Below are 6,000 nucleotides of genomic sequence, written 5' to 3'. Positions count from 1 at the left end.
GTTGCCGTCATTATCTAAAGGACGCGAACCCTAAAACTCAGGTCCCGTGGCGCCATCTATCAGCACTGCCGGAGCTCTAATTTGTGGTTCCACGGCCGGTCTCGAGGGGGGGAGCGCGCGCTCGAGCGCGCCCCCCCTCGAGTCCGGCCGTGGTGGTTCTTCGACGTGGTGGTCGGCGGAGGTAGCGACGGCAGCTTCCAGCCGTGGCGATTGTCCCTGCGTCCTGTGTAGCACGTACTGCCACCATCCCCATTTGGTGGCGTGCTCAGCCTTACCTCCAGGGCTCTGTTGCTGTGCCTTTTAGAGCGAAAAGCTCTACTCCTCCCATGCTGAGCATGGAGGTCAACTGGCTCCTAGATTCGACCTCTAACGGCAGGCGCGCCGCGTGTGGCTATGACGTCATGTCATGTGACGCGCCGACGCCACAGCTGAGTACTTGGCGGTCACGTCCACCCCGCCACTGCTCTGGCTGCTGCTCGGCCGCTCCTCCTCGCCAGTTGTGGCATGTGATGTGTCACGTCATTCGCTCTTGCGCTTGGCAGTTACGTCCGCCGCTGCGTCGACCGCCGCTCTCGACACTTGCTCTTGCACTTGTGACACGTGTGCATCACGTGATTTGCTCTCGCTAATATAATTGCAGTGCTTGCTGACATAGCTTTCGCTCTGTATATCTTGGCTGTGTTGAGTTGAGCCACAGCCACTTTTTTTAGATGTCTTTCGTGCCTTTTCCTAAAAACTTGGAAAATAGCTCATGTAGAAAGAACATTATTTCAGTGAAATAAACCTCGTGTTTAAAAAAATTGGCAGAGACAGTTAAGACTGCTTACGTGTGGGAATGCGAAAGCACTACTGCCCCTGGGTGCATTGACACCCACCTACAAAAACACGAACACACATCACCCACACACAAGCGAGCGCGTATGACTATTAGGAAAAACGATGAAAATCCGACCTTTCATATGACGCCTATGAAGCAGCAGAAACGAGCGGCGAGCCAGCGACGATGGTAACTGCCATTATTATGCAACTGAGCATAAGCAGACAAAACGCTATAGGTGGTGGTGCAGATGGCGGAAAATGGAGATTTGGAGAGTGTTGAGACCAAGAAACTCCATTTCAAAATTACAGTTATAAAGACAATAATCGTCCTTTTTTCCCCATCATTTGGTGAAGGAATAAAATTCTCATTTTTCGCCCATACTCACGGAGTAAATCATCAGGCATACAGCCATGGGCAAAAATTTGCGGGATGCGGATTCGAGCAAAAAAAGTTATTGCGGAGCGGTTAGGCATAACAGGTGAATAGAAAGCATAGAAGCGTGTTCCATCTGGTAGAAGAATACCATCTGACTAGCTAGCGAGGCAACGCAGAAATTACTTATTTTCCGCGAATCTGCATCCACAAACTTCTGTTCATGACTGTACTTTAAAGGGTGGCATCAGCTATTTAAACTCTCATTAGTGCTGATTCTTGTTTACAGTGTTCAACCGCTCTCCTCGGACCAACGCAAGTGCAACAATTCCATCTTTTCCGATGCAAAAATGTTAGAGGGATTACCAGCTAGAAGCAGGCACTCCTATCTCTCATCAGCTTGTCTCATTCTGCATACCGGGATATATACTCATGCTATTCATAACACAGTGGTGATTAGCGGGCCATCGCACATAATCTGCGCGGTGCTCCCATTGCACTGGCCATGAGCCCACGCCCCCCCCCCCCCCCCCTCGGTCTGCTCCCCTTAATTCCCACTCTCCCTGCCTACCTCGAGTCGCTGTAGTCTCCCGGCCCCCTTCCCATCGTCAGTAGCTCGCTCAACCTGGGCGGTGTAAGGAAAAGGGAGAAGGGGAGGTTGCGTACCGTGATAATGGGTGGCGGGCCTTGCCGGGCACATTCGCCAGGTTGTGCCAGCCGACGCTAAAAGAAGAAATATTTAACAGAGGGTTTAGAAAAATTTACAGAAAAATGAGCAAGATTGAGCAGGAGCATGAACCTCGTTTCATTTATTAATGTTTTTATTTGTTGCTTGTAGTCTATAAATATAACTTGTTTACTTTATATTTACAGGCAGTGTCCAGTGCCTACACTATAAACACGAACAAGCCTATATGGGAGTAAAATAGGAGCAAGTAAGCACTACCTTTTATAAAAGGATGCACTAGAGGACAGCTTAATTCCTTTTTACTCCTTTATCTTTAAAGTGTACCGCTAAAGTGTTAGTCGTCAAAATAGCAGTGTTATATTCTCTTGTGAGGACCCTTGAACGATTTTGTAGGGTCCCTGCAGTTGTATTTTTTACTTTGGTACTCTGTGATAAACTTTAAAAATAAAATTTTCAAACAGAACATCTATACAGCTCAGTCCATTTTTAACGCAGCCGATTATAGAGTGGGCCAGCATATAATAAGACTCTTTTTTACCCCTCTTCACTTCCAGTAGACCACAATGCAGGTATGAAACAAAACAGAAAAATTCATAAACCATGAATAGCCCTTGATCTGGCAGCTAAAATGCAGAAGAAAAATGCACTGTTTAGCAAGTTTATTAAGACAAAGATCCAGAATCACTGAAGAAATTTAAAGCTTACTGCAATCATTTAGAGAAAGGGCGCGAGAATATTTTATTGGTTTACTGAGCCCCCTTTCTGGAGGCACAAACTGACTGTTAAACCATAATGTTAAAAATGAATCGGCTCATAGGCTAAAACAAAATGTGACCAAGTTGTCAGGCAAAGCGTTAGCCAATGATTTTTAATACGCCCATTGTGAGCACTGCCGAGTGACAAGAAGTAAAGATCAAGAACTTGTTTTTTTTTACAATAGCAGCCGAGTTTTCATTGATACTGTCAACGAAATTAAAGCGACAGACGTAATAATAAACCTAAATAATAGCAGCGCTCTCGATATTGATGGAATGCAAATGGAGCCCTTGAAACATGTTAGATGTGTAAGATAAGGACGTAATCGAGGTCCAACGCCCATTTTTCTGTGTTCAGTGAAATTTTTACACGTGATAGATAAATATGTCGACGGAAAGTAATGAGTCTTAGTTTTGCAAGAAACAATAGAGTTTTTTAGGTGATTAAATGTGCATAACAAAAGGTGGAAAACGTCCCTTTTGTGATTTCGCAAAATCGCAAGTGTCGATTCTAACAAAATAAAAAAAAATGTGAAACATAAATATTCCTTCAGCAGTTATATGCAAGCTTTTCTATTGTATGCAATGTAAAAACATTTTTTGGCTCTTGGAATTCGCAGCAAAAAAATCACAAACAGCGCGCAAAAATTTGTGTGTCAAGAAAGGTACTTCTTAGAACAGTAATAGGACAAGAAAGAGTATACGACCTTGAAGCTGAAATTCTTTCTTAGTATTTATCAATCCTTCCTATATCATTCAGGAGAAAATTGTACTTGTAGACAGGTAACGTTTTTCTAATGAGGTGCCGAAATCTTACGAAATTCAAAAATTTCGAAAAATGATCAACTTTGACTGAGATTTTAAAAAAGAAAGAAGAACAAGCGGATTTTCTCAGAAATTTCTCAAAAAGACCTTTATACGTGGTAATTCTAGATCAACAATAAAATGTTTCGTTACATTGTTTTAAACTATAAAAATAAAAAAGCCTCATTTGATATTGTACGTTAAAGGTAGAACGGTCACGAATTCGATTTTAAAAAGAGTGCATATGGTTGGAATTCAGTTATCGTCTCAACAGAATCTCAGAAAATACCTTGAGTAATGTTTCTGCTTGTTCTCCCTGTTTTTATTATGTTCAACTTTAATAAGACATTTATTTTGCGTACTCCCTTCAGGTCTGGCTAATGCCAGCAGAAGTAAATATTCTGCCCTTCCTCACCGGTATGTTCTAATTGAGCAGACAAGGGAAGTGAAAACGGGGGGCTCGTTATGACATACATGACGGAAGCTAACAGTCACCAAAACCAGGGTGCATAGGTTTTTTTATCATTAATTTGTGGTGTTCATCAATGGGAAATTAATAGGTAATCGTCTGACGTCAGAGAGCGCGGGCAGTTCAAACAGGTTAACGAGTTTGGTCTAAAAAGCGGTCACGAAGAATTGGCATTCCGTGAAGTTCTTTCTTTATTATTATTATTTAAGTAATTTTTTATCTATGCGGACTTAAACAAAACGAAAAATAATTACATTTGCGAGAATTAGCACTGCGCATTCCGCCCGAGATGACGCTGCACGCGGCAAACAATCAAAAAAAAGATAAAGAAATCTGTCTTGTATGTTGCGTTTCTTTCCTATATAATATGCGACTTTAGAGCTGCCAAAAAGTGACCAGGTATATGAAACAAAAATATTTTAATTTGTTTATTTTTATTTCATATCATTTCTCTCCTCGGCAGCAATGGCGCTACAGTCAATGAGCCCAAGCCTGGCGCCGCTGCGTAGAGGAAACCCCTATTCTAAAAGTCACCGGTGTACGCGTCCGTACCTCCCGCTGTTTCTTTGGGGCCCTCAAGACCTGGGGCGCCCTATTCTAAAACTCTCTACTGTCTAATGTCATTGGCCGATTCTCCCCCAATCCCTCTTGACCGATCCCCTTGAACCTCATCATCATCATCATAAGCCTGACTACGCTTACTGCAGAGCAAAAGCCTCTCTCATGTCTCTCCAATTAACCCGGTCCTTTTTTGCCAGCTGCGGCCACCGTAACATCGCACACTTCTTAATTTCATCCGCCCACCTAACTTTCTGCCGCCCCCTGCTACGCTTGCCTTCTCTTGGAATCCACTCTGTTACCCTTAAGGACCAGCGGTTATCTTGCCTTCGCATTACATGCCCTGCCCAAGAACATTTCTTCCTCCTGATTTCGACTACAATGTGATTAACACGCGTTTGTTCTCTCACCCACTCAGCCCACTTTCGGTCTCCTAACGTTACACCTATCGTTTTTCTTTCCATAGCTCGCTGCGTTGTCCTTAACTTAAGCTGAACCCCTTTCGTTAGCCTCCACGTTTCTGCCCCATAGGTGAGTACCGGTAGGATACAGCTGCTGCATACTCTTCTATTGAGGGATATTGGTGAACTGCCATTCATGATCTGAGAGAACCCGCCATATGCTCTCCACCCCATTTTCTTCTAGTTATTCCCCTCTCATGATCCGGATCAGCGGCCACTGCCTGCTCTATGTAGACTTATTACCTTACCACTCAGCACCTCGCTACCAAATGTGAACTGCTGTTCTCTTGCGAGACTGTTGAACATTACTTTGGTTTTCTGTATGTTAATTTTAAGACCTACCGTTCAGCTCTGCTTGTCTAACTTATTGATCATGCTTTGCAGCTCAATCCTGAATGACTTAGCAAGGCAATGTCATCCGCGAATCGCAAATTACTTAGGTATTCTCCATTAACTCTTATCCCCAACCGTTCCCAATCCATGCCTCGGAACACCTCTTGTAAACAGGCGATGAATAGCATCGGCGAGATCGCGTCTCCCTGCCTGACACCCTTTCTTATCGGAATTTTAATGCTGACTTTATTAAGGACTAAGGTAGCGGCGCATTCGCTATAGATATTTTCTAGTATTATAGGTATCTTCCAGTATTTTCACATAAGTCTCTTCTACACTTTGTTCCCGCAATGCCTGCATTACTGCTGAGGTTTCCATTGTTAAATGCTTTCTCGTAATCAATGAACGCCATATATAGGGGTTGGTTATGTTCTGCGCATTTCTGTATCGCCTGATTGATAGTGTGAATATGGTCTATTGTCGAGAATCCTTTACGAAGGCCTGCCTGATCATTTGGTCAATTGAAGTCTAAGGTTGGCCTTACTCTATTAGTGGTTACCTCAGTAAATACCTTGTAGGCAACGGACAGTAAGCTGATCGGTCTTTAATTTTTCAAGTCCTTGACGTCTCCTTTCTTATGAATTAAGATATTATTAGCGTCCTTCCAAACACTTGGTAGGCTCGAGGTCACAAGGCATTGCATATACTGGGTGGCTCGCTTTTCTAGCACAATCTCTCCT

The sequence above is a fragment of the Amblyomma mixtum genome, chromosome 3 (genome assembly GCF_055824585.1).
Source record: "Amblyomma mixtum isolate Tamu chromosome 3, ASM5582458v1, whole genome shotgun sequence".
Taxonomy (NCBI): Eukaryota; Metazoa; Arthropoda; class Arachnida; order Ixodida; family Ixodidae; genus Amblyomma; species Amblyomma mixtum.
This window is presented reverse-complemented; position numbering follows the sequence as displayed.